General features: G+C 42.1%; 1 long non-coding RNA gene and 1 other non-coding gene across 6 annotated transcripts; both read right to left on the bottom strand.

Annotated features, from left to right (window-relative positions):
- Positions 1-1,581: 1,581 nt before the first annotated feature.
- LOC137664917 (uncharacterized) lies at positions 1,582-4,634 on the bottom strand. 5 transcript variants are annotated; one of them, XR_011048408.1, is made up of 6 exons: positions 4,534-4,634; positions 3,987-4,216; positions 2,836-2,947; positions 2,492-2,657; positions 2,325-2,410; positions 1,582-1,873 (listed from the first exon to the last, which is right to left on the bottom strand). It is a non-coding gene; the product is annotated as an uncharacterized lncRNA (long non-coding RNA). The 5 variants fall into 5 exon arrangements; XR_011048407.1 differs by having other exon boundaries at positions 2,492-2,598; XR_011048409.1 differs by lacking the exon at positions 2,492-2,657.
- On the bottom strand, positions 2,553-2,670 carry LOC137665402 (small nucleolar RNA SNORA26). Its single transcript, XR_011048502.1, has one exon. It is a non-coding gene; the product is annotated as a small nucleolar RNA SNORA26 (small nucleolar RNA).
- Positions 4,635-12,597: the final 7,963 nt, after the last annotated feature.

The following is a 12,597-nucleotide window of genomic DNA, read 5'->3' as shown; positions in this document are numbered from 1 at the left end:
GGACTCAAAGGAACACACTTTATTTTCAGAAAGTCTTCAGATTGGTCCTTCAAGGGTGTGATAGCTACCATGAAAGAGAAGGGACCTTTAGTGTACTCACTCTTAGGCCCTTCATTCAGGAAGGAAAGAAACAAATAGTTTTCAAAAGTGGAAAGTTTTCAAAGCTCTGTTTTCAGCATCAATTGATGCGAAAAAAGCAGAATACTCAAAGCTAACCATGGCTGCAGACTCCAGAAGATCTGGATTCTGACAAGATCCTGGTGGACAGAGCAGCAGATGGAACTTAACACCATTTATTGCATGACTAATGAATCTGGGAAGGCAAACTCCAGCCCTAATTCTAAGATAGCTTCTATTCCCTTCAGAAAGTTCTGGAAGCATAGACAGCTCACTGAAAATATAATCCCAATATATCAAATGTAAACAAGCTTACTAGTTAAGAAAACAGGAATGAACATTTAGAAACCAATCTATGCTGAATACCATCAGTTAGTGTTGAACATAAGAGAAACAAGATTTAGGAAACCTGCACAGGGCAGCACGAATCAGATATGAAACCACGCACAAGTAAGGCAAGACTGAACAGACTAAAACTTAATCCTTGAGCATAACTGCAGAGAACAGAGATCTATAAAATAACTAATGTTACTTGTAGGAAAATGATTCATTATTTCTCATAACAGGAACTAGACACTTGTCAGGTTTAATATAAAGAAGAGAAAGTACTTTTGTATACCCTTCAAATTTAGTTTCAAGTTTTATTAAAACACAAGTCCAGAGGAAAACACATAAGCCTAGCAGGCTACAAATATAATAGATCACTAAATACTCACCCTGTTAATACACATTTAAGCAAAGCTAACAACTAGAAACACTTCCTGGCTATGTGGAGGTTCAATCTGACCAAGTATATATGAGAGTTTGGTCTTAAATCCACACTAGCTCACTTTCTTGTGCAAGCAGTGGGGATTGCCTGGCAGCTACTTCTGTTTTATATTCTTGCTTGTGCATTCTAAGGAAGCATTGGCTAGTCATAGATAAACCACTTCATGTTGAGACCAACCATTGAGGAATGAGTTTTAATAGTTACTTAGACATAAGCAACTGAAAAGCACATACAAGCTTTCAATTGCTCAGCAATATTGACCTTGCTCTTCAAGGATCTTCACACTGGTTGGTTCTTTACATGGAATATTGCAACATTTTCCTTGTTTATTTGAAATAAGGAGATAATGGGATTCTTGTTAAGGATGTAATAGTACTTGTTCTTTAAAGTTTGAGACAATCTTTTGACTAGTTGGAGAAGATGCAAATAAGACAGCCTAATTAAATAACTTAGAAGTTGGGCAGTTGACCTCAAACTGGTTTTGCATTTTAAAGTACTTCAGAAAACCATGACCAGACATTCATCATAAAAGATTGAGAGTCTTTTTCAATGGATTTGTAAGTTAAAGATTAAGCTTATAAGTTTGCACATGACAACAGAATGTTTCTGCATGACAACATGAAAGTGTTCATATCCATGAAACAAAATCTTCATACAGGAAGTACCTGAAAAAGAAACCTTCAGAACACACAAACTTCTGGTAGCATTCTCATGTTTTATTTCTATTAATCCACACAGACATAGAAATAAATTACAGCAGTTTTTGTTAAGAAACCTCAGTTTCAACAAATGGCAAAGTTTCTATTTAAACATGGTCTTTGAAGATGTGTAGTTTTAGCCATTGCTTCTCTCAATTCCACTCTCAAGACAATACATTACAGGTGACAACTGGAGTCATCTAGTAGGTATTCAGAAATCAGCCACTCATGAAATCATAAGCTGATATTTAATATCAGTTCAAATCCCTTGCACAAGCTGGTTTCCTCTCTGTAAAAGAAGTTTTGTTTAATTTGCCGTCAGCATCACAAACACAGGAGAAATAACTAGCCTAAGGTTGAGCTATACAAACATGCTACATGGCACTAACCCTTGTCAGAGCCATTTCTCAATACAAATTTCTTCATTTGTATAGGACAGGATTTTCCTTTCCCTTATCGTTAGTACATTCCAGACAACCAGACAGATTAGAGTAAAAGGATCCAATAACTACCGTGCCTATAAGCTTTACTCAGATTCTTTTCCAATTTAGATTGGCTAAATCTATGTAAAGTTTTAACAATTTCCACTCTGGTTTCCACTAGTCCAAACTAGTTTTAGTTTGGGGGGTTTTTTCCCCTTTTTTTTTTTTTTTTGCTTTTAGTTTTCAGGTAAGGAATAACTTAAACTTTATATATAGATCCATCCACTAATATCTGATAATCCTTTTTACATTACATACCTGGAAACCAATCAATTTACAAGGAACTCTTTTCACTCAAGATGTTTATCCCATAGGTTCACAAAGCATCAACACACATGAGAAACCTGGAAAAATGAGATTTACATGAAACCAATGTTAAGACTCAGATAACACGATAATCAGATGACAGTTCAAAAGCTACCTACAAGCTGGTTTGAACACAACAGAGTTGATCCGGTAACTTCCTGAAGTTCAGTAGTTTCATGAATGTGTTCCTCTCAGCATGATCCAAAGAAGAGTTTCAACCTCACCTCTGGGTATAAGAGAGAACTTTTATACCCCTCTGTGTTGGCCACTTAAGACACTGAAAGACTTAAGAGGGCAAAGCATAAAAGGGGAGATTAGAGTACTGATTTTTTCTTATCAATTACGATGATCTGAACTTACCATTTACTCAAGAGAGATATCACAATTTAGTTTAAATGTGTGAACTATCAAAAAGGAAGATTTAAGATGATCTGCAATTGTCATTACACTAGAGCACAATTACCTTCTAGAAGAAGGTATTATTCATTCCTAAGAAGCCCTGAGCATTTCTTCTGATTTAGGTGTGATCATCCATGTCTAGAATATTTCAAACATGAGGTTGCTAAGTAGAACCCCTAAACAGCACAAAAAAGACAAAAATTATTCAATTATAATATAATTTATGTTATGTCTAGTTACAGACCTTTTTAAAGCCACATTCTATGAAAGTACTATTACGTCAAATTAGACCTTCTTAAAGCCATAGTCTACAAAGTTGCAGAAGTCATTTACGTAAAGTTTATGATCAAATCAAGACCTAGAGCAAAAAGTACAAAATGGTTCAATCTGTTGAAAAGATTCTTTTCTAAACAGCCCATTTAAACTACATAGAACATATTTTAAAATACACTACTAATCAAAAACAATGGAACATTTATTAAGCCTAGATTGCTTATAGTGTTGACATTACCCTGAAGTAAGCTGTAAATTTCTAGATTTAACAGACTGATCTTTACCAGCTAATTCATTGCTACCTTGTGCCTACTTACATATACCTTGTAACAAATTATACAGAGCTCAACCAAGAGAGACATCAAAAGTTACTGTTACAGACATACTAGCAGATTGGGCTTAAGGCCGGTGCAATCAGTGACTTTTGTTTGAAAAGTTACTAAATCCGTTTGAACTTAAGTGCCTACAGCATTCAGTACCCTAAACACTGCAGGTTAAACTGTCGTTTTCTTGGTGCAGTCTATAAAAAAGGAAACCACCGTACTGAATCAGATGTAAGGTCTGTGCAGCTCAATACCTATAATTTAGAAAAGAGCAGAAAGGTACAAGTGTACAAATCCTTCTTTCGTTTATTTTCCCACAGTGCTAGGGAAATATTTTAGGTATCACTAGTTTGAAGTTGAAGGAGGGAGATGTGGAAGCTCACTAAGCTACCTGGCATAGAAATGTTTTAAATTTAGAAAGAACAGGCAGGACCTAAAGATCTTAAATATTTAGGCATTGACGGTCGTACAGTGATACAGGCCAGCACCCTCAGATATGCGTTTGTGTCAAAGTGGTACAAAATCTCAGGATTCAGAGCCCTTTGTTTCCAAAACCCGACGCCTTACCTAACCAGCCCCAGGCTGTGAGATACGCCATGAGGTCCGTGTGCCCCCTTACCTATAGGCGTTCAAACGCACGACTCCATATCCCCGGCACTTCCCACCGGCAAGGCCTACTGTGCTTTGCCTCCCCCCCACGTCGGGAGCAGCCGTGCGCGGCAGGCCAGCGGGCAGCGCCTTCGGGGCCATGTGAAGGCCTTGCCGGTACCGTGGGACGCTTCCTGCCGCCTTCCTGCCCGCCGGGCGGCCGCCGTGGGGCTGCGTGCGGCCCGCAGCCCACGCCCCACGCTGCGGAGGGAGAGAGGAGTCAGCCCGGAGCAGCGAGGGGGGCCGGGGAGGGAGAAGGGAGCGGGGAACCGCGTGTGCCTCACGACAGGATGCAGGGCGGAGGGGACGGCTCCGCGCTGGGTTTCTGTGAGGGAAAGGTGCTCTATCCCCCTGTGTTGACTCTCCGGAGCACCGCCAGGCTCCGAAAGGGCAAAATGTGAAGGGAAAATCCGAGCAGATCCCACCCCCACCCCACCCCACCCCATCCCGTCCCGACCCCTACACCCCGTCGGTGAGGAGCCCGAGACTCCTTGCGGGAGCTGCGGCACGCGCCTTACCGCAGCGACGGGCGGCAGGGAGAAAGGGGGGATGGTACCTCCCAGGGCCTTAAATACCGTCCCGCCGCTCCCGCGAGACCCCGCGCGGCGCCCGCCGCCGTTGGAGGGGGCGGGGGCAGGGGGAGGGGGAGCCAGCGCCAGCGTGAAGGGCGCCGCTGCCTATTGGTGGAGCTGGCGCATGTGACCCTGCGGGGGTCACCCCTGGTAGGGCGCGCGCGAGGGGCCTGTGGCCGTTGGCGCGCGCACCGGGGCTCCGAGCAGCCGCTGAGAAGAGAGGCCGCCGTGCTGCGCCTCCCCTCCCGCGCCCCCCGAGGGGAGGCGGCCTGGGGCCGCCCCTGGAACACGGAGACGGCCGGTGCGGTCGGGAATGAGGGGACGGCCTCCTGCCTTAGCGAGAAGCGCCCCGGTGTCTCAGTCGCTCTTCCTGTGGCAGTCAGTCAGGGGCGGACCAGCGCCTGGGTCATGACGGGGCTTTCCTCTTCGTTGGGACATAATTGTTTGTCTCTGCCCAGGCCGAGCTCTAGGGGCCCGGAGGTCTTTAATACAGAGAAACAAAAGTGCCTTCGGTGTGAAGGAGCAGCTGTGCAGCGGTTTTGAGGAACTAAATACTGCTGATCTCCTTCTAAACTCCCACCTAAGCCCTGCTTTAGGAGGCTTAGCATCTGTCTGTAAGGATAGCGAAGTAAGCCCCAAGCGTGCGCTAATACCCTCGCTGAGTTACAGCACATGCAGCTCGCTCCAGAGCACACCTGGGCTGCAGTTCACAGGGTGGCACGGTGGAACCAGGCCTGTCGTCCTGTGAGCTAGCGCACAACATGGATGCAGAACACCGCTATTGTTCTACCTCAGCTGAGAGGTGCTGCGTGACTGGGGATACTACTGAGAGGTTTTAGGGTGAGTACAAGCAGATTAGCATAAACTGGGAATTAGGAATTTGTAGCACAGAAACTTTGAACATTGCCCAGCAAAGCTAGTAGGTAGGAATCACAACATCTTTGTTCCTGTGGAGTTCTGAATTCAACAGAAGTCCCTGCTTCACAAAGAGGTGGTTGTATTGCTTATAATTCATAGCTTCCTGTCTCAGCGAGAAACAGTATGTCTTGGCTCATACTGAGTTGCTGCCAGCACAGTACCTGTAAGTGTGTGGAGAGAAAACAACTGTTTGGCCAGCTATCCCTGAGTTTTCTGAACCCTGCATTTAAATTACCCTCAGCAGACCTAAACCGATCTGATTGAGCCTGAAACAAACACTCACATAGCTGCAATCAAGGGATAGCTCTAGAAATTGTTTCTTATTATTTTTGGTAACCTCTTGTGTCTAGTTCTTGATACTTCCTTAAAACAGTGTTGCAAATGTAATCCATGTGCCACTAAGGTTATTATGAGTACTCCAGGCTTCAAAAGCTGTCTGAGGGCCCTAGCTATGTCACTCTCTGGACACGAATTTGCGAGGCAGGCAGCTTCAGCTTATTTCAAGCGGGGTTTTCTGCAATGACCATTTTCTACAGTTAGACACAAAAGTCAATTCAGTCCTTGCTTGTAATGTAGCCAAAAAGATGAAGGGGCATCCAACCTTTACATTTTTACCACCTATGCCAGTGGGATGTATGTCAAGCTCAGTTTCTTCTTTTCCGGTACAGAACGTAAACTGGCACCCCTGTTTGCACAGCAAACCAGTGATTAGTACCCATCCCAGATGAGCATTTTAATAATTTAGATAAAATCCTACTCTTTTTTCTTCCCCTGCATGAGCTTTCTGCTGTCTTCCCCATACAAACTTTGCATTGCTTGCCTTCTCTCTGGCTCCATTAAACTTTCTTGTCTGATAGTGGCACAACTTCAAGAGAGGAGTGCAGAGGCCACCTGCCCTGTCTGTCCCTTCCCAAACCTTCCCTATAGAATAAATTGATGTCCTAGCAAGGGTCAGATGTGGATTTGAGCCTCTTTAACTGCAGGTAAGGTTCTCCTGTCTCCTGGGCAAGTGCTGTAGCCATTGAGTTGCTATCTACAAGACTGTAGGCATATCTGCTGTTTCTATGTTTTGTTGGAGGGAGAGGGCTGCCTCTAACATTTATCTGAACAAACTTCTCAGCTGGGTGCTGAGCCTGCCTGCAAGCCTGGTATCTTGGGGACTTGTGGGAAAGCCCACATTACTGGTGGATCTAAGTACAGCGTAATTTTGAGATAGATCTTGGATCACTAACCAGGAGAGATGCAGGTCTGGTCATGAGCAGAATTTGCAGGAACTTCAGTTATCATGGGAGCTTGACTACTGAACATGAAAATACTTAAGGGGGGCCGGGGGGAGTACGGACAATTGTTACAAGAATTACACTTAATCAGATAGTTAACGTGTTAACGTTTGTTCCACACTGGTCACCTCATGGTGAAAAAGAGCCTTTGCCTCTTTTCAGTGTGAGAGGTTAGCAGGTTCTACACATGCCCAGGAAAAAACTGTCGGGCACCTGGTCAACCATGCCTGTACACGTAGTTAGGTTTGTTTACATTAGGGCACTTCCACTTTAGGTAGTCAGGGAGAAGAATGTCTGAAGGTCTGCATTTTGAAGTTAGGCAGCTGGGTGCCTTGGTTACTTTGTGGATTTAGTGTTGAGCTTCATAAGGAGTCTGTGGTTATCTGAACTGAATTGTTCAAATCTTGAAGAGAGGTGCTCTGATTAGCCAAGTCTCTCTTTGTGGGATGTATGAATTTAATTTCAAAGTCACTGGTCTGATACCTCTCTCAGCTGAAAAACATCTGTTTAAAAACATCATGTTGGGTTCACCACAATTGTCATTAATGTTTCATTTCAATTTCACTGTCTTTCTCCACACTCTCCACTTTCCTTCACACTAATATGAAGGAAAACCAAGCAAGTAAAATCTTCATGTGACCATCAGTCTTTGCAGTTGGATGACAGTATCCAACTGCATTAAATAATTGGGAGGCTTGGGTTGGGACCTTACAATGTAGCAGCCTTTTTTTTTTTTACTTGATTAAAACTTTGAAATGCTAATGTAATTAAAAAAAAGGTGTTTGATTAATTTATGCCACAATTTCCATAAAATGAAAAGGCTATTTTAAATTCATGCTGAAAATAGACTAAATGCCACTTACAGCCTATCTACTGTCAAAATATCCTTTGTGTTTTGTCCTCAGAGTCTATGTTAGTTAAAATTAGAGCCTGTAGAACAGAACAAAAATAATAAATAAAATCTTTGGAGAAGAGGAGGGCAAGCCAGAATTGTTATTTCCTTTCCAGAGGCAGAAATAGGAATATATTTCTGTTAGAAACTTAAGTTTTCTGTTACTTTTGGTCACTGAGTCTCTTCTTGTTTGATAAATTACTTCAATGGCTAAAAATTTTTGTTATCTCTTTCTAGCCAATATGTATGATTAGAACTTAAATAATATCTTTCCAACTGAAAGCACACTTTGTATAGGTAAGAAAAATGACAGTGAAGCTGGCTAGTGAACTTCCTTGCTGAATAAAATACCTGATAAAGAGGCCATTCTTCAAGCTTCTCCCTTACAGAAATGTGGGAATATTTTTAGTTGAGTAGTGAGAGCCAAGGGAGATTAATATTATGTAAACTGATGAAGCTATATACAAAAGTTCTCTTATTGTCACTGTTCAAAGCACCTAACACAATTTTTTTGAAACACAATTAAGCAGAAGAAAAAAGGCAAGAGTAAGATACGAGATAATCATACCTCTAGGCCATTATCGAGCACCAAACTGACTGTAAAGACCTAAACAGCCTCTTCATAGAACAGACTGTCTAATGGTTATCACTATAGAACTATTAGCCCCTTTTATCTACTCAGTGTATTTGACATCAATGTATTTGCATCTGTCTTATTCTGCTGCCTTTGGGCATTCAAATCTGATGTCTGGCTGAAAAAATGAAGTCAGATGCTGTAAATATGTTTTCTTTTCTTCTGTAAAACTTCAGTTTCTGAGAGAAAGGAAGAGATGGTGTTCCCTCTCTGCCAACAAGTATACTGTTTACCTCAGCAAACATAGGCAAAATTGAGAGATTAATTTAATGCAATGTTTCATTTTCTGTGCTTCATATTTGGTAGGTGAGAATATGATTTGTTAGGATTCTAAAGATAAAGTTTTACCATATTTTAAATCAAGATAAATAATTTCTCAAATAATTTGCAAATGTTGGGTAGGGGTTGCTTTGAAGCTGACAGTCTTAAAGAATAGTGATTCCAAAGGTGGGGGATTTTTTTTTTAGACTAAGGGTCCCCCAGAAGACTCTCCACATTTTCTGTGGTTTGCCATGAATTTTTCATGGACTACAACTCACTCTGACCATTAGAATTTCAGGTGTAAATAGAGTGGCTTCCGCAGACCTGCTGTGAGCCATGCAGTACAGCCTCATTCCGTGGACCGCAAGTTGGCATTTGGCATTGTACTAAAGCTCCCAATCTGTTCTGCAGTGGAGGCCAAGCTTCATGGAAAAACCTTAGTCCTCATGCTTGTGTTTATCAGACATACTGATATTTTTTGTAGAACATAATTTAATGTGAGATACAAAATATAAAAAACTATTTGTAAAATTCTAATCATACATTGTCAGCACTGAAAGTATTTCAGATATCTGAATTCTCTTTTAATTCTTATTATATATTCTTCCACCTTCCAGAAACCCTGAGTATTGTTTTAACTGCCTTTTCCATTAAAATACCATTTTAATTGCCTGGAAATGTATCTTAAATTTGATTCTGTTCCAAACACTTGTTCAGCAAAACTGACTGATGTTTACCCATTTCTGGACCAGAGTTTATTACAAGAAAAACATAAATGAACCCTCAGTGGAATTTTCCAAGATTTCTAGAGAGGAAATGCAATATCCTTGTTGTAGCACAGAGTGAGCAGATATTCCAGTCCCAGCTTTGCTACTAACTTTCCTGTGTAACTTTGGACAAGTTGCTAAATTTCTGCTGCCTGTTTTCTTGCTTTGTAAAAGAAGCTAATATTAACTTGTCACCCAATAATTTGACAAGTCTGAGTGAATGTTTGCAAAGTACTCTGAGAATGTCAGATGGAAAACGTTATGGAAGTCCAAGTCTCTGCTAGCCAAAGAGGATATTTACAAGAGGTTCGCATTTTATGTAGTGAAATAAAAATGTTCAAGCGTATAATCAGATGAGACCAAGACTGATCTAAAATGAAATGCAGGAGGCAGTTTTTGACCTTTCAACAGAAATTATATAAGCACTCGTAGGTTATAAATAGTCCTTTGTTTTCCTTCTCTTTGTCTAACACTCAGAAGAAACACAGGGTTAGTTGTTTGTTATGAAGAGATAGGGCAATGCTTTTGGAAACAATTGTTCACTGTTTTTTATTTATACAGTTCCTATAATGTTTGTAGCTAGCATTTGTTGCTTTTCTTATCACTTTTTTGTCTTCAAAAAGCTATAGAAATAAACTTTCTAGTCCTGAAAATGACAACATCAGAAGAAAACCAAAACATTCACCAGCCCATTTCAGGTGTGAAATTTTCTTTCCTCTTCCCCGGTTTGATATGTGACTGAAGACCAAAAAAGCCAGCGCTAAACTATTGATAAACTGGCACAGAAACACTTGTATAATATTTCCTTTTTTTATTATGAATCCTCAGAAATAAGACATGAAATGTGTCCACCATTAACTGAAAGTATTTTTATTAATGTTAAGGATAATGATACTGAATTCCTCACAGAATGATGTGTGTGTAAGTATGTATGTGTGTATTTCCAAATATGCTTATTTTCAACAGTAGTCGTTTACTCAAACAACCAATAAATGCTTAACTAATAGCGATTTAATGTTGTGTTTAAAAATAAAAGTTTAGCAAACCAACCATGAGAAACCTTACCCTGAAGTCAAGTAATTGGCATCACTGAGAAAGCAAAAGTGTGGAAATACCACTTACATTTTTCTTACTTTTTTGTTTTCCTACTTTGTGTGATTTCTCTGGGGTTTGTATGATGGGAATAATGTCCTTGACACTAAAATATATGTGAGGTAAATGGCTTTATTAGTTACCACATTTTGTTTCATTTAAATTTTTAATCACCTTTCAAACCCATTCATTTTCTTCATAACTTTTCACTGAGAGCAAGTACGATTCTCTACAGTAAATTGGAACAAATGGGCTGCAGCAAGGACTGCACAATTAGGCTTCTGGAATAAAAGGGATCTGAGTTTAAAAAACAGCTATAGTGCAGTACTGCCAGGGTCTGTAGGCTACTTAGAAATGCACCGGAGACCAGTCAGGCCTTGATTGCTTCAGAACAGAGGCTGGGCGGGTGCAGTCCTGAAATCACACCTCAGTTTGACTCCCGTTTCCCTTGGTTATGTCAAGAAAACCTGTGATATTACATACAATCCAGTTCTCAGAGTTTAAGCTAATTAAACACTTGAGATCAAATTCACACAGAATGTAAGACCATGAACGTAATAGAATTATATGAAAGATCATTTTTTTCTCCCATGAACGTAATAGAATTATATGAAAGATTATTTTTTTCTCAGTGTTACATTATTTGATGTCTCTTTTACATACTGATCTGATTTATGAAGCAGTTTAGTAGCCCTGATTACTTTACTCCATAATGTCCAAAAACCTTTCTCCATCCTGTATTTCAGTGTCTGCAATGATTTAATATAACTAATCCACCTTACTGAGGAAAGTAAGTTCTGTCTCTGTGACAACTCCATTCTGAGTTTCCCCACTGAAGCTGTCAACAGGGTGCCAACTAATGCCAAATTTGGTACCATTTTTATAAAGTGGGCACTTGTCCACAGTGAGCTGGATTGAGGCTACTTACCTAACAGTATTCTCGGGGTAGGAATTTATCTTTAGATACTAACGCTGATACTAGATTATATCGATTATATTGAAATAAAAAAAATTACTGACCTCAGAATGTTTCCTGTAAATAAAGCCTGTGGGCTCCATAGACTGAAATTTTTATATTCTGGCATATGAAGTAAAAAGTGTAGCCAAGCTGAGTGTGACATACTTCCAGGTGCTGCTAGGAGCAGAGGTGCCTGTAGAAATAGTAGCAGTTCTCTCTCTTCATTTGAATGATTTCCTCAGCGTAGCAGAGGAACAATAAATGGGCCTTAAGCTTCTTGCTGAGAACAGCACATCTGCTAAGGCAAAGGGAATTCTGAGACGAGACATTGCCCTAGCTGAACTCTCTTCTGCTTCTCTCAGAGATTTGCTGTGTGGCCTCAAGTCAGCTATTTAACAACCTTGTGCCTACTATCACGTGTGTAAATTCACTACACTCGTACTGCTCCGCCTTGGAGAAAGGCACGGGCCTCAACTCACTCGTGTTTGAAGAGGAACTGAGATTATTGCATTAACAGTGTTGTATAAATGCCACGTGTTGTAAACTTGTGAGTGAGCTCTTGGCACTGAGATGCGTGGTGTGGACACGGTCCCAAAACACCATTTGTGAAGTTAAATGTTGCCTGCATGAACGGCAATGCAAAGCACCTACTGTGGTCAGTAAATTACCTTCCAGCCTACTGTTCTGGGGTTTGTGAGTGCCTGGGCTCCTGTGTACCTCAAATGTGGAGAGAGCATGTCCCGAAGTACGCTCCTGCCGCGCTGCCACACATCCGTGTCGCCGTGCCTGGACTCTGCCCTCCTGCCCTCCACCCTACTGCCCGCCAGTATGATTTCGCACGCACTAAACCGGAGTTTACAGCCCTGCGGCCGTTCCGGGCCTGGTCATTAATACACCTCCGCTCCCCGCGGAGCGCCCGTCCCAGGCCGCTGCGCGCCGCCGGAGGGGCGGCGGGCCGGGGCGGGCGGCGGGGGCAGCTTCCCCGCGCCCCCTCCTCCCCGCAGCGCATTGGCTGCGGCGGCAGCCGCCCCGGCCGGGCCCGCCGGGGTGCCCCGGTGCCGGTCACTGCCTCTGACCTTCCCTTCCCCGGCGCTGTCAGAGCGGATCAGCGGGCGCGGCGCTGCAATGGAGCGGCGAGCGGCAACGGCAGCCGCCGGGCGAGGAGGAGGAGGAGGCGGAGGAGGAAGGGAGAAATTAGCGCGGTGCCG

The sequence above is a fragment of the Nyctibius grandis genome, chromosome 6 (assembly GCF_013368605.1).
Source record: "Nyctibius grandis isolate bNycGra1 chromosome 6, bNycGra1.pri, whole genome shotgun sequence".
NCBI classification, from domain to species: domain Eukaryota; kingdom Metazoa; phylum Chordata; class Aves; order Nyctibiiformes; family Nyctibiidae; genus Nyctibius; species Nyctibius grandis.
Note: the sequence above shows the minus strand (reverse complement) of the source record. Positions and strands in the feature narration are given on the sequence as shown.